The sequence below is a fragment of the Haemorhous mexicanus genome, chromosome 4 (genome assembly GCF_027477595.1).
Source record: "Haemorhous mexicanus isolate bHaeMex1 chromosome 4, bHaeMex1.pri, whole genome shotgun sequence".
Lineage (NCBI taxonomy): Eukaryota > Metazoa > Chordata > Aves > Passeriformes > Fringillidae > Haemorhous > Haemorhous mexicanus.
This window is the reverse complement of record NC_082344.1, coordinates 44,782,683-44,806,116: the sequence shown is the minus strand read 5'-3', so window position 1 is coordinate 44,806,116 and position 23,434 is coordinate 44,782,683. Positions and strand designations below refer to the sequence as shown.

Here is a 23,434-nt window from a genome sequence, read left to right as displayed (position 1 = left end):
GCTCCGCGCTAAGGAGGGCCGGCGCGGGGGGGGAGGCCGCCGGCCGCTCCGCCCGCCTGCCCGGCCTGCCCACCGCCTGCCCTCCGCCTCGCCGCGCAAAGAGCAGCCGTTGCCGGAGCGCCGGGCGCCACGCCGCCGCCCGGGCTCATGCCACTCCCGCCGGAGCCGCGCTAGTCCCGCCGGGCTCCGCGCTCCCCCGCGCGGCACCGGCTCGCAGGCGCCCGCGTACAAAACCCCGTGCGCGGCAGGGACCCGGCCCCCTCCCGCCCGCTCCGCCTCCTTTCCGTCCGTCCGTCCTTCCTCCCTTCCTTCCTGGCGGTGGCAGTGACGGCGGAGCGCCGGGGTCGGGTGCACAGCGCTGGGCACCAGGCACCCTCGGGCTGCGGCCACCGGGCAGGGAGAGCGGCGGGCAGGGTGGCCTTGCGGGCCGGGCCCGGCCATCGGCCCCTTCGGGCAACGCTGCCGCCCCGGGCCAGCCGCGGGGCGAATGGACGGACAAAAGCGAGGGAAGGGCGCCGGGACAGATGTGCCATCCCCGGGGCAGCCCTGCGCAGAGCCTGCGGGGTTCATCCACGCATCCTCCGCCGCCTTTCCCCACCGGCGCCTGAAGAAGCGGCTGTCGCCAGGAGGGCCCAGTCAGCCACATCGCCACATTGAAAACCCACCACCCTCCACAAGGGTATCCAGAACACCCGGGCTACCCCCCTCACTGTCGGGAAGGGGGTTGCCCACCCTCTCACAGTGGCTCACACATCTACTCCCAGGGCACCCTCTTGAGTGGGGCCTGGCCACCCCGGCATTTTATGAACTCCACTTAACCAGAACTGTGCAAAGGGACGCGGTTCCTCCTCTGCAAGACAGCTCTGAACACGCCCGGTGTCAGGTGCTGCCACCCTTATCAATGGGGACAACTGCAATGCAGGGATGTGAAAATGTTGCTTTTGCAGCTTAGTTAAATTACTTATATATTTACATTTTTATAATTAATCCTTCTTACAGTGGTTTGTGTCATATTTTTAAGAGAATAGAAAAACAGAGGACTAATTTTGTAACTGGCAATTTTCAATAGTGGTGAACCAGTAAAAGGATGACCATCAGTGAACGAACTTAATACCTAAGCTAGTGGACCATGGGATATTATCCCTTAGCTGCCTTGCTGCATGGCTATGGGTGAGTCACCTCAGCAGCCACCTCAGCCCATCTGGCTGTGCTACTGCAGGCAGCACACACACCACAGAATTATTCAGGGGCTCATATCCAGCAGTCCCTTTCATATGAATAGAACATACGTTAATGAAACTCAGCAAGAAAGTTGAAAGCTGAATGCTATGGGGTTCTTTCTCATTCAGCCTCATCTTTTTCCAACTGTGAAAAGCTATCAGGAAAGACATGTTTCCACTGATGCTTTGTATACTGGTAGCAACAGGAAAAAGTTAAGATGAGAAAAAAGATGGCCTAGAGCTCCTCTAGTAAAAACATAAGATTTTCCATCATGAAACTTACTCATCTAGCAATTTACTCATCAACCTACGCAAAGCTTATAATAGAGCATGTTTTCACCCTCAGACCAGAAAAGCCATAAGAACTCTTAGAATCATTCCATTTTTCTCCTTGAAGGCTGAGGTTGGGATAGCACTACTTAGATAAGTCAAACCAAAAAAACGTACCTATTTTACCAGATGTAGAAGCAAATTAAAGTCTATCTAAGAGCAGAAATTCACATTGCACTATCTGAACATTGAATGAATGATGGCTCTGCCTTTCCAGCAGCCAAGAAGGGGTTGGATATAGTTGGCCAGCTAGCTTCAACTTATTGCTGAACTAAACTCAACTTTTTTCCTAGTCTAGACACAGCCCTAGATATCAATCTGTTCCACTAAAAGACGACATGAGACAAGAGACAAACAGGAATCAGCAACGAGGAGGAAAAATGAGGTCAAGAAGTAGAAAGACAGAACAAAGCAGGACACACAGGCAAACACTCACGACAACAAACAAGGCCACAGTGATCTTTACAGTGGCTTTTTGTATAATTATTCCCATCTAAAATATTTTAACAAGTATAAAATAAAAAAAAGATGGGATGGCTCTGCAAGTGTCAGATGAAGCACACATCCCAATTCTTTTCAAGCAGTTTGCTGTGCACAAATGAACTGGTGACAGTGCACAGAAATCTTTCAAGTGGCTTTAATTGACTTAATTTGTACACTTCCATGAATTGTCACAAGAGTGGTATGGTACATATAATTAACACAGGGTATCATCTACTTATCAGTTGTAGGAATTAGACTGGTTCATGGTTTTGGTGCAGATAATGACCCATTTTCATTGTGTGGTAATTTTAAATGAATAATAATTTGCTCCTAGAACTATGAAAGGAGAAGAGAATGAGGGAAATAAGCAACTGCGGTGGTTTGACCATCTGGCAAGATCAATTTCCCCCTCCCACGTGTGGGGAGATCTGTTTAAAAACAATTTAAAAACATCTCAGTATTGAGATGTTGTTCCTGTGGTCACCTAAAGTTCCTTTTATCAAGTCTTCTCACAGTTATCTTGTTTGGTTTCAGCTTAAAGTCTTCTGACATGGTATCTGAAAGAGTACTCCTCTTTGAAGAGAGGAATTCAGAGCAAGTTTCCTCCTGCTCTTGAATTGTTTGAAGTCAAGTGTTTTTACTGGGATGAATCAAATATATAATTAAAGACCAAGTTTAAGTTTTGGCTGTTTTCTTTGGAATAAGAGCTAGAACTGTGAGTGTAATTGATTTTTTTGCTTCAGTGGCCAAACTGAAATAAAACTATTTTCTTCATGTGATCTGAAAGCTAAAATTTGAGAGCTTTAAAAAAACAAAAAAACCCCAAAAAAACAACCAAAACACAAGAAAGAACAAACAAATCCACAACATTTTATTCTGAGACATTTAAGTTTACTTTTTTTTTTTTTTTAATGTTTAAATGAAGGAAAATAAATTTCTGGATTCATATGGTTATGTCAGAGCAGAGAAAGGAAAAGATTCTCAGCATGGAAATTGTCTAATAGAGCTTGCTAGAAGTAAGGAAAAATTCTTCTTCCAGGCATGAATTATACTAATGGGAATCTGAACACTTGGTAGTCATGAGAAAAATTGAGATGATGGCAAAGCTTGTGGTTTTGGGGTTTTTTTTATTCATCCCTAATTGTTTGGAGGGGGTTTTGTTTTGGGTTTTGATTTTTTATTGGTTTTGGGGGGCATTTTTTGTTTAATAAGGTAAAGGTTAAACGCAGAAGCTTTTTATTGAGAATCAGATAAAGCATTCATTTTTATAATTTGGTATTTGAAGTCCAGCAGGAACCATCTCTATCTTGCATTACTAGAGGGAGAGGTGATGCTTGGCTAAATAGACAATAGAGATCTTGGGGAAAAGGTCTGAACTAAACAAAAATTAGGCATCCTGCCTGCCTCATAACCTAACAATTCCTTATCAGGAATTGGCAATATAATAGTAGCCATTTCAAAAGTATAGATTTAACATTATGAATTTCAAAAAAGCAGCTTAGTTCCATATCAGACATTACAAAGGATTCTTATATGTTCAATCACAATCCTTCTTTAGTCCAAGTTCATAAGGAGCCTGAAGTCTTTTGGAGAAACAATTCAAAATCTTTGCTTCTGAAAATATGTTTTATCTTTTAAAAAGTGAGAAAACAAATATTACTAAGAATATTTATTGCATGTGATCTTCATAGACACATACTAGTTGCTGAGCAGGCCTGTTCCCATTCTGTAGATGGAAAACATATAAAAGAAAAGGACATAGCTTGCTCAGAAAACTGTAGATAATCAGTGGCAAATGCACTGTTAAAACTTTGGGATCTCAGCTCCTATTTCAAGGTTTACTTTTCCTTATCTGAAAAATAATTATGTAGCAGAGTACAATATGGTGAGCTGTATATATATATTTCTCTGTATGCGTATGCGTATGCATGCTTGTACGTATATGGTAATTGCTCTCATGTAATGTGGTATTTCAAGTTTCAGCTGGGACTACTTTTTTCTTCCTCCCTATGACAAACAAGTTTCCATAGGGACAGCAGCAGGCTTCAGTAAGAGGGTGGGCTGGTGTTACTGCCTTAGCTACTTCCTTGGCTTGGGGACTGACTGCACAAGGTTTTTCAAATTAAATAAGCACACAAGTCAAATATTAAAATAAAAAAGGCAAAATAATAGGATGTGCAAGGAGGAAAGAAATCCCCCTCTTCACTTAGACAAGATACACCTCTAAAATAATTTTCTCTCAAACTATACATTCAAGCCAGTCACTACCTTGCTGTTGCACACAGCCTGATCTGGCTACCTCACGGAGGAAATTAGAAGGGCTTCATTTTATTACTGTCTGCTGAGCTGGTGCCTGACAAGCACCCAACACCACTGGAGGAGCTAACACTCCCAAGATGCCAAGTGCCACAGAGATTTTTTTGGCATCACACTGCAGGTCTATGATAGGGGTCCTTTCCCCCTGCCCAGCTTCAGAAACAAACACTACAAATAACATTGGTAATACTGGGACACATGGGAGACTTTGCACTAAGGAAGGCCACAGTCACAGGCAACCAGGTAAAACAGGGAGCAGAGGGCCCTTCTGTAGCCTATGCAAACAAAACCATCACATTCTGTAACAGTTTAAAAGGGGGAGATAGGATGCTGTGAGATTCTGGAAAGGAATTGCAGGCTTTTTGAAAGTAGGACAGGGAGAGTGGAAAGGAATAAACAAAAAATAAAGTGGGGAAAAAAGCCTGTAGTACAAACAGCTGTAAAGCAGAGGAGGAGGAGGAAAAATGGAGTATGATAAGAGGTGGGAAAAATGCAATTATGAACTTGTGAAAAACCCCAAGCTCATGTAAAACCTCACAGGCCTTGGTGATCTATAGGTTTGTTAGATTTACAGCTCCGCATAATAGAGTTCCTGAGAAAATACATTGCCATCTCTAACATTATAAATATATGAAGAAGAAAGTTTTCCATGTCAAACTCACCATTTTCATGTGTGGATTCTTTAATCTCTCTATTAACAAAGGTTAAGAACTCAGATTCTGAAAGACATGTTTTTAAGCAATCCTTTACAGGTTAAGGAAGTCTAGCAATACACCATAATTGTCTTTGTCTGTAGGAAGCACTACTTTTCTCTTCCAGATATTTGCAATCAGATATACTAGCAAGAACAAACCAGAAAACTCACTCACACCCTTTCACATCAGTTCTTAGACTTCTGACAGTAACACTATTAATTTGTAATCTCTCACTAGTACTTGTTATTCAAATATGCAAGAGAAGCTAAGTAATTGTAATCCATGCTTGTGGTCCAGGTCACAAAAAGAGGCAGCCTTTCTTGATGGATTTATTGGCAAGGGAAAAGTTGGGCTTGCCCAGACAACTCTCTTCTTTAAGAAAGCATTTGAGAAACTCCAGCAGAAAGGGAAAGAAAAAAATCCCAAGGGCAAAGGTATAAGTGAAAAAATTTCCAAATAGAAAAATGTTTCAAAGCGTATCACAAGCAAGTCTTCAGTCTTGCTATCAGGTTGTGTTATACCATGGTAGTAATCCTGGCTTACTTACAGCACCTCTTAAACTAGTTTCAGATCGTATTTCTCTCAGTGTTATGCTTTGGGAATGTGTGATGACAGGAATGCAGCGCTGCTGCTGCACACGTGCTGTAGTTCACCGATTCATTTTTCTGTGTGCTGCCTTATGTGCTGTGGTATTTATTTTAACTTGCATGACTTTTAAGAAAAACCTGTCTGTGTAATGAGAAGAAAGGCTCCCCTGTTTTCCTTCTTTTTTTTCACGCCAGACCTTCTGATTGCATTTGTGCTTCCTCTGCACAGAAGACAATTGATGCAGAAGGTTTTTCAATCTGGATACCCAAATCCACCTAAAAGCCAGTGTACAAGCAGGAACACTTGTAGGATACAGCTTTTGTTTTGATGCATGCTTTTCTTCTCCTATTATCGCTGACTCAATGCGAGTTAGATAAAATGAGTGGAAGCTGGCTTGTAACTCCTCAGTGTACAAAACTAACGAGAGAGGGAGACAAGCCATGAATCCTGCACCAGTTTCCTCTCACATATAACAGAATTCTAAAACTTGGGAGATGTGGACTTACAGCAAATCAAATCACATCACAAGTCAATTCATTCACCGGCTGTTCTTCCAAACGACATAGTAGCAAAAGATATGCCAAAAATGTTGGCCTCAGCTTTCTTGTTTTCCACTGGTGTCACATATCATTAGTACCCTGGTATTTAAGTAACACACTGATATATGGGGACCAGCTGTACTCTAAGTTAGAATAACAGCCTAACCTTCTGCTTTGGGAGTTGAAACAATGGAGAGCAAGAAGTCAACAGCCAGTGTAGATCCCACCAGCAGTAAAAACCATCACAAATTATCTTCCTGGAGATTAATTCCCACATCTCTGTGTCTACCTATTCCCATTCCTCCAGAGAGCCTATGTTGCAAAGATGGCACCATTTATGTGGAGGCCTTGGGCTTTTGTGAAACTTCTGGGTGCTACATCAATACAAACAAGGAGATTCTGTGTGTCAGGCAGGTACTTTTTAAAGAAAAAATGCACTAAGAAAAAAAAAAAGGCCCTTGGCAGTAAGAAGTGGGCAGTGTTTTGCATCTTGCATGGCTTGCATTGTCTTTTAAAGAGGACAATGAACATATTTGATGGGCAGTCCTAAAAGCAGCATACCAAGGAAACTAAATCCTAGCAGCTGCTATAACACTGCACAACATTTGCTGTAGAACCCAGTACTAAGGGCCCTCTCAAAATTTTTGCTTATACAGCTGTGCATTATAGTGAGTATATTTTATAGTTGCATATATATAGCATGTACAAGAGGCAGAGATCTTTAAAACCTTAGAAAAATTTGGAGTAGCCTCTTGAAAAGAGGCTACTCCACCCTTTGTAAACAACCTCTTGTCACTCAGTTACTTCCATATGTGCACGAAGTTCTGCCTAAATTAAACAGGCTTTCAAAACAGTGGTTTAGTAGTGAAAATGTATGGTTTCTACCAATAAGTTTGGAAAAAATTAAAGCAAGAGATAAACTTACAAATGAAAAAGCACCAATTTCTCACCTCACAGAAAAGAAGTTCAATCACTTCTTGGATATTTATTATAGTCTCAGATTCAGAGGCTGTCTCATTGGCACATACATTTGGGCATGAAAAAACTCTATAGAGGAATCATAAGAACACACAAAAATTACATTACTCTACACATGCCTGAATCAAAGGCTTCTGGAAAATCAATGCAAAATCATCAGTCTGCTTGTTCTCTGGACCAGACAGCAGCACTGCAGAGTCAGTTTGTTCCTGTGAAGGTGGTACTCTTTAGTCGCTGGTCTTCAGTGGGACCCTGGAGTTTGTCCCTTCTCTTCTGATTCTGCAGTAGCACCCATCAGAAGGGTGCTACTGCAGAATCAGAAGAGAAGAGACAAACTCCTGGGACACCTACCCTGACTACCCCTGGTTAGCACATCTTGTTGTCTTCCTTCACTTGGCTTTTGAAGCTCTGATATTACCCACCTGTGTGCAACGAGAGACAATTTCCCATTGCCCTGTTCAGATGAAGGTTTATGCAGGCACTACTTGCACTTGCCTCTCTGCAGAAGCTGTTCTTAGCACTTCTCCTGAATGCAGAGATTTTTGTATTCTAGTAGAGGAACAAGAAAAAGACATTTTATAGCACTGGGTCTCAAACTTCTCCCACCGCCTTGTAAGAAACTTAAATTCTTTCTCAGGGGTCTAGCGCAACAAAATAATTTTTGTCTTACTAACTGACACCCTATGCAACAGTAGCAATCTGCTAAAGCAAAAGTATCAACCCCAGGGAGCTCTGCTACTTTCTTTTTCTATAAATCCTTCTATATTACTGTGGGGCTGTTAGTTGACTTGTTATTAATTAATATTATTTTAAACAGAAAGAGAGGCTTAAATCTAGGAGAGCACTGTTACTTCCCAGATGTCTGCAGGTCAGTGCAAGATCTTTGACTCCTCTGTGGAGCAAAGTGGAAGGGAGCAGCATCAAAGTCTCACCTTAGCAAAATGTTTCTAGCACAACACTGCAGTGTCACACCGGATACAAAGAACAATCTCTGGTGTGAATTTTTCCACCTATAACTTTCTGGCCAGATCAAGGATAAGAACAAGTGAAACATGTAGATGTTAGGAAGAAAAAAATTCCTTTATGACAAAGAAAAATCAAAATAAAATTGTGAAATTAGGAGAAGTAAATTAATATCAAATTAGAAAATTTAATAAGAAAATTCCTTCCTAAGTGTACCACAATCTACCACAAAACCATACTTACATCCTTTAAAGCACATGAATGGCAGTAGCATAGGATAAAATTTCTTTCAAAATGCTTTATGTATTACAATGAACTTTTGTAAGGCACAGAGAACCACTGACATTTAAAATTTCCAGAAACCCAAAAATAACTTTCTCAAAAGAAACAAACATCTTAAGTGAGACCATTTACACGAAAGTAAAATTTCCTAGCAATCATGTACAAAATTAAGAGCTAGAAACTCTTTAGTCTTCATTAAAACTGATCACTATTGAGCTGAACTCAATACCTACACAACCCAACTGTGGTAAATCTTATTAGTTATGGCGATCATCTCAGAAACTTTAGCAAGGAGTCACCATGTTCCCATACATAAACATTTCAAATGCTTTGTACCCCCAGCTATTCCAGGAATCAGCAAATACTCAGGACAAACGTTTCACTGATTGTTGTATAAAGCAGAAGAAACTCCAAACTCCAAATGCAGAGACTTGCCTTTGATCTTTTTCTTAATGGGGGAGATGTTTAGTAACCTTTCCATCTCTCAGACAGTGTAAAGTAGATCAGACAATCTGCCTTCACCACTGGCAGGGTTCAGATTTGTCAGAGCATGATGCTAGTGTCAAATTGTTTTTGTCTTCCTTAGTCTCTAAAGATGGATCTTGCTATTATCCCAGCTGATGGAACCAAGACAAAATAAACACAGACATCAGGACTGAAATAATGATAGACTATCTGAAAAGGCATTTAAGTGCCCATAGTCATCCAAAGAGCAAAAAGTTATAAAAACAAGTACTTTTTTTAATTGCCCATATCCCCATGTCATTGCTGAGGTACTTAAAAAAACCACAACCCCTATGGATTTCTACCCACCGCATAGTAATTACTGAAATAACAAAGAATTGGAAAAAAGTATTTCCAAAGCCTGATGCTATTACTGAACTGCCAGTGAAAAAATTCTCACTAACACCCCTTAAGTCTATCCTCCTGCACTCCCTAATCTGAACACAAAAGGTTGGGTTTAAACACCCACCCCCCACCTTGAGATTAAAGCCGCCTGCAGTTTTCAGCTTCAGGCCAGCACTGACAATACTCTAAATCCTTGGCTACTGGCTTCGTGAAGACACAGCCTACAGAGAGTCCCCCAAAGTTCTTTGAAATGTTGAATACAAAGCAGGAGGAGGTCATAAAGGAAATATTCTTTACAAAAGGAATGGATATCATATGCAGGCTTTTCAAATACATTTCTCAGTTGCTTTGCTTCCACCCACCATTTTCTCAATCCTGCATTGTCTGAAGCTTTTGAAATAAAATTAGAGAATTAAATAAAGCACACAAATTAGTGTTATAAACAGCTGCCAATATATAAATTTGTTACCTTTTAGCTCTCATAAATCTCTCCTCTATATATATATATATATATATATATATATATAGTATCCTGATTCTTCTCTGGAAAAACTAATTATTTACCTAGTAAACGGTCCTATAGCAATTCCTAAAAGCCCAGCTATGTAGAAGTAACATATATGTTGTATTGCATCATCATCTTCTGTAGCATCTGCCCAATTACTGCACTAGAAGCCAGTGTGGTTCCCTGCTGCCCTGGAAATCCAGCTATCTCTCTGCCAAGAGCCTTCTAGCATGCACAAAAGGAAGAGGGATTGAGAAACCTGTTTTATCCCCTCTTATCCCATAAACTAACAAGCCTTTTTTCCACTGCAGCTTTTCTCAACAAAACCAGGTAATTATGCAGGATGGGATTTTCAAGGTAGGAAAAAGGAAAAAAGCAGTCAGTTCAGCATACTAGCTTTGCCAAGTACTGCCACCTGAAACTCTGAGAGACTCGCTTGCAGTGTGGGGGAGCAGGCAAACCAATGATGCCCTGCCACTCACATAGGGCCCAGCTGAAAGCAATGAGCTTTGTGCTTCAAAACTGTTGGTAGGTGGCTACATTTTCCTGTCCACTTCCACTCTTCTGGAAGCAAATAGGATGGTAGGAGCCTTATTTCTGTCCCCTGTCTCACCCTGAACACTCAGTGTCTCTCCTTTCTCATTTGGGTATCATAAAATCAATGATAAAATGAGTTTTACATTCATTTTTACATTCATTTTGAAGAACTTGTGTTTGGATTACTTGTCTTATAAGGTCTTGAGAGCCCTAACTGTGCTAGCTTCTGACAAGATGTTCCACCAGACATCCATAAAAACATCCCTGCCCAAATTTACAAATTGTGTACTTGAGGAGAAAAGAAACTGGTTGTCATAGTGACATTCACAGTCTGAGGAGCCTTTGGACTTCAGTGTCATGGAAGGTACCAAGAGTTTAAAAACCTCCAACTGAAGTAGATGAAGTGGTTAATGGAAGCAAGTACTCCAGCCAGCAGCAAATGCATGCTTAAATCACTGGTGATCCTGAAGAATCAGGCTGCTGCACTTTGAAATTATTTAAGCTGTTTAATTTTGGGTTATTTGCAAATTAGTTCAGCCCAGCTCACAGAAACTGCCAGTTCTGTGACTTACATCCATGTCTGATAGGCTGCTGTCCTCTGCTTTTGACATCAGTATAATATTGGGGAACCTTCACAGGAGGGAAAGCCTGTTGACAGAAATGTTCCAGCTGCAAAAAAAGACTGAAAGGTTACAGCAAGCTCAGGAACATCACATGCTTTTGCCAAGGTGAGACAGAGGAGGATGAAAGGCAAAGGAGGGTCAGCAGAATTATTGTTCCTCAATGACTAAACAAGCACAGAAACCATGATTACAGATCACAGACATATTTTATAACATGCCAAACTAGCACACAGAGAAACACGCCTCGGTAATTCAGCCATACAGGCAGCATTGGCTCCCCACAGTTTGAAAGATGAGGGTCTTCTGAAACAGAGGCTCTGCCCTGACTCCCTGCTTTAGGCCAGGGAAGTGGCACAAAGCCTTTGAAGTATCTGGAGAACAGGCACTGCTGGCTGTAGCCCGGGCAGCCAAAAATGTTCCTTGCATTCAATCCTCACTCTTCATGGCAGGAATCAGCTCAAGATACATGGTGATCTCTGTCTTTCTGTTGGACTCTTTACCCCTATAAAACAAGTAAGAACAAACTCCAGGCAGTTGTAACCTGAACCTAGGCTTCAGCAAAGCATACAGCTAAAAAAGCATCCCTAAAGAAACCCTAGCAGGAAGGCAATTTATTGTTGAAGGGGATCAGGTCCATAGAACTTCCTAGGAATGAGAAGCAATGATTCAAAAGACATGGTTCAATCTTGCCTTGCCTAACATTGCACGTAGTATCAACTACCATCAGTCTGCCTGGTTTATCCAAGAGGAAAAGATAATATTTCAGAATGAAATTAAACTCCTGGTTCCCAATGTGCTCAACTAAAGTAACCAGCCATGCATTACCTGCAAAAGAATGTTGATGACTCAACAGTATTTGGGGTTTTTTAAAAACTCATCTTTCTGATAAGACTTGTCCACTTTAATGAGACCTATACCACAAACATTATAAAAGTAAGATTTTTTTCATAATTGTATGAAATTGTATTCTTGTTTCTGTGCTACCAAAGAAATTCCCAACACATTTTATTTTGCTCCTATTTAAAGAAAAAAAAAAAACCTAAACCAAACAAGAACACTGATCTCCGAGCATGCGACTACAATAACACATTTCTCTTTTAGTGAGCTGTGGTGTTGAGCAGGTCATTTCAAAAGTGGCAAGATCTTGGGTCAGAGGATGCCTGAACATATTCCTGTTTATCTTTCCACTTCAGAAAACTGCATTCTCCCTGACTTCTACAACCTTGAAAATCAGTGCAAAGCTTGGTGATTTCAGAACCAATAGATTTCAGTCCAAAAGAAGACAGCTAGAAACACAAACTTCACCATAGCCAACTTCTGATAACAGTATTCCACCACCCCAGAACAATTAGGTAAGAAATTGGAACCTTACAACTCATATAATAATGTACAAGAGACTTAAGCATACCAACGGTGAGTAAATTCAGTGGTCAAAACCAAAAACAAATTCAGAAAACATTCTATCTCTGCCTTCTTGAAGAAAAAATATGATACTATGCACCTTTTTATAGCAAGAAGTGCCCAATCCCTTTGCAAAGCAGAGGCATAGAGTCAGTTATAGAGATGTATACAGCAATGTGAATGTAAGTTACAGCAAGAGCTACAAGCAGCAACACCTCCCAAATAGTGGAGGCAAGTTATCAGATACTTAATGCTCCTATTAATTATGTTAACACAAGTTTTAAGATATTCCTGCACAAGGTAGGGTTTCACATTTACTGAACAGGGGGTTACTCATTCTGGATAAAAATTAAATAACTCCAGCAACAAAATAGTTATTCAGACAAACTGTATAAATCACGTTTATAATTCATATATAAGTTCATGTTTTGCTTGGCATTTTTTAAGTCAATTTTTTTTTCTGGATATCGTGATTTTCAAAGTCAGAAATAAAACATAGACACTCAACATTCCCAAGAATGTCTGCAACAAAACAATTATGTGAAGATGGCAAGCTGAAGCGCCTTCATTTGAATACATTTTTGTATCCAAAGAGCAAGCAACAAAAACAGAGTCACAGAGAGAAACAGATGGCCAGTGAGTTATCACTCCTGATCTGGTGACTTATGTGGGCTCAACTTGTTTGTTTACTCACATATTTGCAAAAAGTAACTTTCCTTATGTTAGCAGCAGCAATATTGTATTTTATGTATATTATATACACAGTACATACTTCTACCTACACAAAACACAAGGGCATCAGGTACTTACCCTCTGATTATGGGCTCTCCCACAACCACAAAGGTCACACCTGACCCTTCCCAGGGCCAGGGAGTTCAATGATTGATGTCTATCACCACAGCTCAAGAAAGGGTTAAAAGAGGATCGGTGTAACAGCTGCCCTGCTCACTGGCTTGGAGACAGGACAGAAGTGCTCAGGTCCTCAGGGGCAGGGAAGTGAGTATGTAATTACTGGCTATACCCTTTACACCATCCAGACTGTAATTACTGGCTATATCCTTTACACTCTTCAGGAACTGCTACTTCTCTCTGTTCACTACTGCCTGTTGATGCAACCCCCATGCTAACCTTGCATGATGCATGACAAAAATACTGTCATATGGTCTTGAAGCAACAGGCACCATTTGTGTGTCATTGAGTCCTGTCAAATGAACCAGCCTCAAAAATACAGATTCTTCTTAGATCATCTCACCCCCTCTTTAGGACTGATCTTATTATCTTCACTTTAATTGTTCTCATTATCTTCTGGGCATAGAAAAATAATGCAGCCTTTCTAAGGACATTAAATCCAATTATGTAAAAACACACTGTTGGGAAGAGTTACAATATTTTAGCTAACAAATTGCTGAAAATCAGGAAAGATCAGTGTGTGACCATTTAACCCCCTGAAAATCACCAGGAAGTTTTTCTAGCTGCAATTACAAGAATGCTACTGCCCTCAGCTATGGTTAACCATCAGCCTTACAATCGTAAAGGCAACTGATAACCACCTCCTAGCCTGCTAAGAGCAGGAAATGGACAAAGAGCTTCTGCATTATTTTCCCACTAGACAAGGTTTCACTGTGTTCTTGTGGTGCAACTAACGTAAGTAAAGGATTCAAAGTAGTCAGTGTAATTTTATAGACTGGAAGAGTCCTGAAAGTAGAGCAAGATATTTTTCAGCAGATTCTTCAGATTGCCAGGATGTAAATGTGATGAGGAATGTGTTTATAGGCACCCTCAGAGAGCAGTATGTGCTGGTAAGATTGACGTAGGATGGTTGCATTGATCAGCTGGTTAAGGATCAGCTCCTCTTCATAGGTATATTGCCATGGGGATAGACAGGGGAGTGTCTTTGAATAAACTACTGAGCTCCAAACAGCTCCTGCAACAATACCCCTGCAGTCCTGAGGACTTGAGTGGGACCACGGGTACAGCACATCCCACAGCAGCCGTCCAGAGACTGAAACCTGAAAGAAGGAATCAGTACAGTGAAAGCTGAACTCCAAGCAGGATGCTCCCTTCTGACCCATCAACATCTGGTGCAAGACAGCCTGGTGCTGTATCTGGAGCAGCATCTGAGCTGTGTGACAGTGCAGAGAATTCTCCTCCCATGGTTCCACCCACTCCGTGGTGTAGGAAGTGCTGCACAGACAGACTCATGAACACCATCTGCTTCAACTGTGGCATTTGACTTCCTTCCTCCAGCATGTAATATTCTGAAATGGTCTAAGCACACTAATACAAACCTACATTTTACATGTCTATATGTCTGAATCAAAAAACAAAAATCAAAATATACTCTTCATCTCCCGTAACACCGCTTTTAGTTTTCTAATTGGATTTGCTTGCAGTGTTTCTTAAAAGAAAAAAAAAAAAAAAAAACAAAACATAAAACTCTGGGGTAGCAAGAAACTCTAATTCCAATAAAAATTAATAGGCATAAACACATGCAATACTTACATCTGCACAGTAATGTAAAGTCTACAGAGGAAACTTTATTTTTTTTCCCATGGTACCTTTATTTATTCTACTACAAAGAAAGAACACTAAATTTCATACATTAATGCAAACACAAAAAAAACTTCCATCCAGATCAGGAAAAAACCCTTTTTCCTAAATATGTGAAATCACTAACTATCATTTTCCTATTCACATCTGTACTTCAAAATAAAAAGAAAAAAAAAATTTCCAAATACTTGGGTTGTCATGTCACTGGGGTTTATTAATCACACACAACTGTATCGTCTATTAATTATAGAAAAGATATATATTACTTACAGCATTTCTGTAGCTTGGAATGCAAGTAACTGAAATAGCCACCCAGTACTCTTGGAGATATAACAGCAGCTTAGACAGAGGCACACAACATGGCACACCCTCTTTTTAAAAGCTGTTCAGTGATTTGCAGTGTCCTTAAGGATCATATTTTAAAATTTATTTCTCACAAAAGCCCGAAGTCCCACAACTGCAAAAGTGACCACTTGGCTCTCACTAGGCTTAAGAATCCCAGGGAAAAAAAAATAAGGAGAAAATCAGTTCCCAGCAGATTGCAACTGTTTCCCCTAAAGGGACACACCCCAGCACACGGCTTGCTCTCAGGAGCATCCCAAGGAACTCACCCAGCGCCATGCTGGGAGCAGAGTTATAAAAAATCCTCACATCTTCTAGTGCCAACCCTGCATCTTAACAAGAGACTAAAAACATGTTCCTCATGCATCTATTGTCTGTAGGCTACATATCAGCTTTCCCTAAACCAACAAGCACAGATAGAAGGACAAGGTAGCTTTTGACATACACTGATAAAAATTATCTCAATCTTTCATTTATCTTTAATGCAAAAGTACCTGTACAATGCCTTTTAAAAAAATAATTTCAAGGATTTAAATTTTTGCTCAACTTCAAGAAAAAACTGTTTTGCTTGACATGGGGAAGAAGGGCATAAGGAAATAAGGAACATACTTTTAACGCAGGAGTGATTTAAGGCAGGAAGAAGAATGAAGACTGCTCACTGAGCTCACCACCACACAAAAGCCTTTCACCTGTCAGAGGAAGCCCCACCGGCCCCAGGCTCAAGTTGCCATCAGCTTACATCTGAAAACTGGTTCTGCCCCACCTCAGCCCCCTTTCCCGGGGGGGTATGTCTCTAGACCATCCCAGCAGGCCCACCACAGGCACTTTCTGCTCAGGGCTAGAAAGAAGGAGAAAGCAGAATATGAGATACTGATGCTGATCTGAAATTGTATATGCAAATAAGCAAAAGGGCCAGCTCCAAGCAAAGGGATTGTTTCTGATTCTCGTAAGACACAGAATTTGCTAAACTAAGAAAAATACAAAACTGTTCTATGAAACGCAAAAGAATTACACAGTTTGAGTATTTGCATGTGGACAGGACTGGCTTGTTTGGGATGATTAAAGCAATGCAGATCAAACTCGAACATGTACTTCTGAGCACCCTCCAAGCCCAGGCAGGCCGGCCAGCCAGGGAAAAGCCCAGCCAAGCAAAAAGATGTTCCTCCAGAGGCTGGCAAAAATATGGCACCCAGCACCCATCAGCCCTTAGCACCTGCTTGCTCCAAGCACCCACAGCATTATGGTACCCCTGGCATCTCCACCCTGCTCTGCACGGGCACTTGCTGGCAGAGGCAGGAAGATGAGCTTTGCTCGGGCAGGGGAACAGCCCACCAACAGGCTGGCTCCCCTTCCTCCAGCGCAAACCCCTGCAAAGTAAGATGGGCTCCCCCCCTCGGTAACAGCCTGTGCAGGGCAGGGGAGATCACACCAGACAGAGAGAGAGGCTCCCATCAAAGGTGTCGGGCCGTGTCTTTGACACCAGAACTGCTCTGCTGGACTGAGGTGCAGCGAGTGTGGGACGTGCAGCTGTCCCTGCCAGGACAGGATGTCTTTCTGCTAGAAGACAAGACTGGATTTACTACTGTGGCTACAGGACTTGTGCAATGAATGCACATTAATTTAGTCCAGAATTCTATGCTTTGGTCATTTGAATAGCAGGTGGCATTTGTAACCAGCTCAAACAGCATGATTGTCAGGATAAGACATTAAAGAAAGCAGCTATTCACCTTACTAATCGAACATTCTGCACACTGGAGATGCGTTCGTGAACCAACTGAATACAGGAGATCAGGGATGAAACATAAATAGCACAATTAGTTGGTTCAAACCATTCTAGGAAGTTATTCAACAAAAAAAGTACAATTAGAAACATTTGGAGAAACACATTCTTAACTGAGGCTTGAAAGCCATCTGAAATAAGTACAGCAGAACTCTTCCAGAGGCAGGGGTTTATAAATATGATTCATAGTCTGATAGCAAAGCAATGAATGTAGTCTGCCATGCACCTGAAATTGCTTTACATTTGTGATTCATTTGCACAAGGACTGCTTTCAACAGCCTGATTTTTTTTTAGATTTTAATCATAACTCCATTAAAATAGAAGAAACTCCCCAGCGATCCCCAGTACAATCTACTCCAACATTTAGTCTACTAAAGAGGCCAGCAGTCCACAGCCAGGGAAGAATAAGGTGGCATTTACACCTTCTCATAAGAGTCTTTGTCTTGCTTCATTTTCAGCTCGAAGGATTTGCTGTGCCTGCTCTGGTTCCTCTGTTGAGTAGTCTCTGCAAGGCTTCTCTGTCAAAGGCTCGCCCAGACTTTCCATCAACCTGTGTAAACTTTTTGCACTCAGAGCATCATCTGAAGTCCTGTAGGTCCTACCTCTGGCATGAAGAATCACCTCCTTTTGCTTTTAAATCCATCTCCCTCTAGTTTTATTTCCCCTCAAATTATTTTACCCAAAGAAGCAGTTCACCTCCTCATCTCTTACCATCAAGAATGCTTTCACCCCTGACATGTTGTATGTAAATGCAATGAACTATTGCTTTATTTCAATTTAATTTTTAACCAGGCAAATTGAACATACTCAAAAGATGGCAGTGATATAAACTACTTTCTAGTGTAGGGCTATGAAACTTGTAATGAACCATCACACACACTTTTTATATCATACAGCTTCCAGAAAAGTTTAGATTATTTTGACATTGAGAGAAGAGGTTATGTCATTGTGCAAAATATCATTGCTGTAGAAATCAAAATACTTCTGTCTCCAGTCTTGTGGTGGCTGGCAAATTCTTCACACTTTAGCCCTGATTTTCTAGGAGTTCACCTACATCATCATTGTAGGATGAAAAATCTGTCTAGGTCTTCCCCAGTTTCACCATGGCTGTGCCTGGAAACTTATGAGGAATCATAATGACAGTGATGACTGCAAATCAACTCAGAAAATGAGCTGACATAACATTTGATTTCAATTTTTTTTTTCAAAATGTAAACCTGCTGACAAAGCTGCCCTTGGATGGGCCATCTCTCTAAAAATTTTGTGAAGACAAAATGTAACAAATGTGACAAAGAAACACAAAAAAGTAGAAGTCAATAATTGAGACCTGTGAGAAGTACTCTTAAGGCAGAAACATGTGTAATGAAGCAAAAAAAAAAGCAGAATTTTCCTGCACTTTAAAAGCTAAGCACTACTTAGTGCCCTCTGCTGCATACAGAGGTAATATGCAAAGCACCACTAAACAATGACATCATTTGGTATTAACACGATATGTTGCATCTATGACAAATATTTATTCCTTAATTGCCCTTGTTTTCTAAAAATACTAATAAATTATGCAAGCATCTTCGGCACCAGCTTAAAGCAGGTGTTTTTTACATCCTCTCTTCCCATGTAGCATCCTGTGCTCTGCCTGCAAGCAAGCTGCCACCTCGTCTCCCACATCTTACACAGTGGGAAATTCATGCTGAGCCAGTCGAGGTGCTGGGTGGGGGGAGTGTACGGCACCCTCGGCGTGAGATTCAATCATGAGACGCTCACAGCTCAGCAGCTCAGTGGGACGTGGGCTACACACCGCCCCTGCCACTGCCATGGAACTCCAGGGAGTGGGAAGTGCCCCTCTCTCCCTGCTCTCAGCTAAAAGAAACAAAACAAAGACAAACAAACATAGGGGAAGGTCAAGCCTCCAATGCAGTTTTCCACTTCCAAATAAATGTGCATTAAGAGTCTATAAAAGGTCCTTCATGCACAACATGAAAGAGGTAAATGCAGACCAGAGCAACTGCGACCCTGAAGAGGATTAATTGTCAGACAGAACCGAGGAGGTCTCCCAATGTGGAACACAAATATTTAATCTGATTCTGAAATCTTATCTCCCGCCTTTAAGAAGATTAATGGAAATTCTTTTGCAGCAGACTATTATTTCTATTATTCCTGATCCATTTCATGAGCTAAGAACATTTTCCAGAAGCAAAGTTTGTGCATTTTAAATAGTTTATTAGCATTCTACTCAAAATCAAATCAACAGTTGAACATGAGTAAAACCTGTTCCAGGAAGTGAGGACATAAAATAATGTCATTTGCATGCATTCAAATTGCATTAAACAGGTATGTCACAGGTATGTCACATGTGCACAGACATGAAAACGTAAGATGTGAAAACATAAGGTATCTAATTTGCATGAGACATGAAGCATTCAAGGTCTCCACACTGTACTTGAACCAAAACTGGTGTGAAGATGTTATGGCAGTAAAGTTGTTCTAAAAAACCTTTTTCCAAACTGATAATCCTTGTTCTAGCCTGGTTAAAGGAGATTTCATAGAAGGAGGAAGAAATAATTCATACGTCCTTTTTCTATTTTACACAGACTGAGTACAGACAGACAGATAACATCATTGCTGTGCTTGGTTCTGCCCAAGGATTCTATGCAACTGGCCAAGTTCCAGGCTTCTCCGTCATTTTTCCTTTGAATAAAGTGACAAGAAAAGGAAAGTACAGCCAGCTGACTTCCTTTGTCCAGCTTCCTTCCCCCTGGAGGAAAGCAAGGGAGCTGTCTTTCCCACTTTCCTCATTCCTGCCCAGAGCTAAGCCAGCATTGTGCCAGATAGTCCAGTCCTAAGCTTTTGGTATTTTTTTTCCTAGAAATCCACGGGCTCCAGTAGGGTCTCTCTGAAGCAAGAAGAGCATGGTAGGCACTACAGTGGACAAAAGGAAAGATCACTGCCATCACTCCTGCCTCCTACAAGTCCCCCTGATGATCCAAAGTGAGACAAGATGCTTGGGGCTCTGCTCCATGGTCACAAGCCACTCCATCCAGCTCATTCTGCAGCCCTGCTGAATGCATGGCATCCCTGCTGGGCGACAGGAGCAGAGCCATGGTGATGCCAAACACCTATTTAAATCAGGGCTGAGAAACATCACACAATCCTCAAGAATTTGGCAAGTCTGCTTTAGATCTGTGTTGGCTGGTTGAATTCAGCCTGTTCTGGTTTAAACTGAGCTAACCTGCATTTTATTGCTAAGTAAGGCTTTATCTGGGAGTTGTCAGCACAATGAAACCAACCCAGCAGCATTCAAACCGATACTCCTCCTTTTTTCTCAGTAGTCAATTCATAATGAAGCTACCAGGCATCAGCTGAACATTCTGTACACTATTAACCCCAGGGCTTTTACTTGAGATGCCAAATAATTCAAATAACTTTACATTTGTCATGAGCAAAGAGTATGCATGCAGTTGCAGCACCTCACATGATTCAATTTGAGCCTTTAATCTAGACAAGACCTTGATCCAAGGGCAACTCAAATCAGTCCTCAAGTAGAACACTGCGTGGGCTTCTGCTTGCTACCTTAGAAGGCAATGTAATGCTCCACTTGTACACACGAATGCCTGCATCTTTCCTGTAGTCAAGGAAACATTTTTATTATGCTTTCACTTTTAAAAAAAGTCCAAAGGACATTGTTCTTCTAAAGCCTCTTGATAATTCTTTATGTTATCTAGAGCAGAAGTACTTCTCTTTCACACTGAACAGTACAGAATTACAAAGACATGGGCACAATGCCTCCTGAGCCCATGGAAACCCCCCCCCACATACACACCAAAACCATCCTCTTCAGCAGGGTTTAATGAGTGCTTCACAACCATTATTTTTGCACAAAATAACCACAGTCACGAAGCAAGTCTCCCCTACAGCAAAAAGAAAGTATTTAATAAGGATCCTTGCATAATTTCAGGTAAAGCACGTTAGTTTCCAGTTCTCCCTGTACCTTCTTATGAAAATATCCAGTCGGTGAGAAGATGTATGAGCCCCTGAGGTGATGCAATAATGCCACAAATACATTGCCTTGTGGACACCCTTCCCAGTACAACAGCCCAGATTCGAGCATCCCTCACTTGAATCCCCAAGTATTTTCCCTCATATACCTGTGTAACTGGTATGAAACAGAAGCCCTGGAGAAAAACATAGTATGTGGTCATGTATTTTGTCATGCTCTCAGCTGTAAAATGGCAACCGTAACATATCCTTCCCTAAAGGACTTTGGTGATCACAGAGACAGAAAAATGTCACATACATTCTGGTACAGAGATAGCAAAGTCCATATACATACTCCAGAAGAGGTTTTGTCCATCATAACTCGCAGGCAGGAGAGCACCAGAACTTTAGGTTGTACCAGAAATTAAATACCTGCTATTTCTTAAGCTGAAAGCAGTTGCCCTCAGAGATTTTAACTTTAGGTTTCAGCACATAAATTTCCAAGGTGTCTTAAGAAAAACAGAAAGACTGTTCATTACATGCACATCCTGCACTACATGCATACAACCCTGAACATCTGCTTTCTTTCACTGTGGAAAGCCATGATTCCAGAACATACTGCCCTGATGGGCCTCATGCTGCTTCTACCATTTTTGCCCCCAAGAGTGCTTTGTGCCAAGTTTACAGACTTCAAAAGTTTTTCTTTCTTCTTTCCTGATCTTAACCCAAACTACTAATTTTCTGTGCAATATACTCAGTAATATATATGCAAAATACCTCTTGGCACCAGCAACCACTACATGACATAAAACACACTAAATTTAAAAACAATTTCAGATTAGGCAGATTATATTGGATGTTGCTGATGGAACTTGAGCCTGAACTTCAGCACACATGTTCTCATCTCGAGCAACATGAGATGATAGAGAAAGGCTGTGGTTACTTTGTGAGGAAGCAGGAGCAAGAGAGAGCTGCATTCCCAGCACTGAAAGCCTGGAGGGTGCTCCTGGGCAGCTCCCAGCTGGAACCATGGCATTATCCATTGGTGCCCTTCAGCAAAGGACCTGAGGTATACACTGCCTGCTGGGAAGTTCTCCTCAGTCTTGCAGTTTCTAAGGCAACCCCAGAACCTTTCTGGCTGCTGCTACTTTAAAGGCTGTGTGGTCAGACAGAGCACGTATTTTCCAACACGACTTAAGTTTCTCAAGGAATGTAGGCCACAGTGAGAAAATTTTCATTTTCTAGCTCTCTCTTAGTAAAAGCAGAACTTCCCAAGTCAAAGAAAAGATACTCCCTTAAGCCAAAGGCAAGTTATATGCTGCTGCAAACAAAACCAGTTTTAGAGTTCTTCTCTCTCACCTCGTGCTTCCCCTAAAAAAAGGAAGAGCCCCACATGCTCATAATGCAGTGCATCTGGTGGCCTAAATATGGGTGTTACCAGATTCCCCACTGACATAAAGAGGGCAGAATTTGAGAAGCTGAGAAAATGACTTAAGCTTCCACAAGAAAACTTGACCTGGAACAATTAACCTGAGAACAACACCAGAACAATGTCCCAGAAAGCTCATTTCCAAGACAAGTTTCTGCTGGGAAAAGTTTTGTACATCAGGACTGCTGAGAGTAAGTTCTCACATTTACACCTGACACAACGAATTCATCTGGACATGCAATACTCTTAGAATCCATGTGGAAAAACAACTACCTTTTGCTACATCATTTCCTAACTTCCTTACAAAAATTCTAGGTGTAGCATGCCACCATATCTAGTACTTTTGACATCTGCCTACAGTATAAAGGAAATTTTTTTTATGCAGTTGCAAAACCATCAAGCTCCTTTGAGAAACATCCTTGTCTTCCAGGATGCTTCTCACCCTGAAATCTAATTACCAAGGACCACTCCTGATCATCTTTACAAGTTCTGATACACTTAAAAAATGTTTTCTCCAACTATAGTCAGCATTTTGAACATATTTTTTTTCCTCAAATGTGAGAAGCAAAATAAAATACTGTGTTCTGTCTTTAAATAAAATTGCCTACACAGCTACTTTTGATCCACGAGTGCTTGTTCTCCCTCCCAGTTTTCTCTGCCAACCACCCCCCACAAGACACACTCAGATTATTTGATTGGGGTTTTTTTATTAGCCATCTGCTGTGCAGATGAACGCATGAAAAAATTACAAATCAAAGAAAGAGAGGCAGATAAATGGGCTTTCACTGACCTTTTGCCAGGGTGGGGAGGCTGAAAGGACCTGTGAAGGCCAAGCCAAAGGGAACTAAAGCAGGCAGCAGGTTTGCTCCAGCCGACTGGTGAGCAAGTTAACAAGCAGGGAGAGCTGGTGGCTTGGGAGGGAAGGAGGAGCACACCAGGGCAGATGAGTCACTAGCTACTAAATTAGAGAATAAGCAGCTTGGAATTGCAAATAACTGTATGCAGTCTGGGAAGTGAGAGGAAGAGACACTTTCTGTCAAACTGCCCCGGAC

The 23,434-nt window shown here is 41.3% G+C and overlaps 1 protein-coding gene across 3 annotated transcripts in view; it reads right to left on the bottom strand.

The window, feature by feature from the left end:
- Nucleotides 1-23,434, bottom strand: part of STOX2 (storkhead box 2) — a 141,464-nt gene that overhangs the window by 70,731 nt on the left and 47,299 nt on the right. The gene's annotated exons all lie outside the window — the stretch shown is intronic.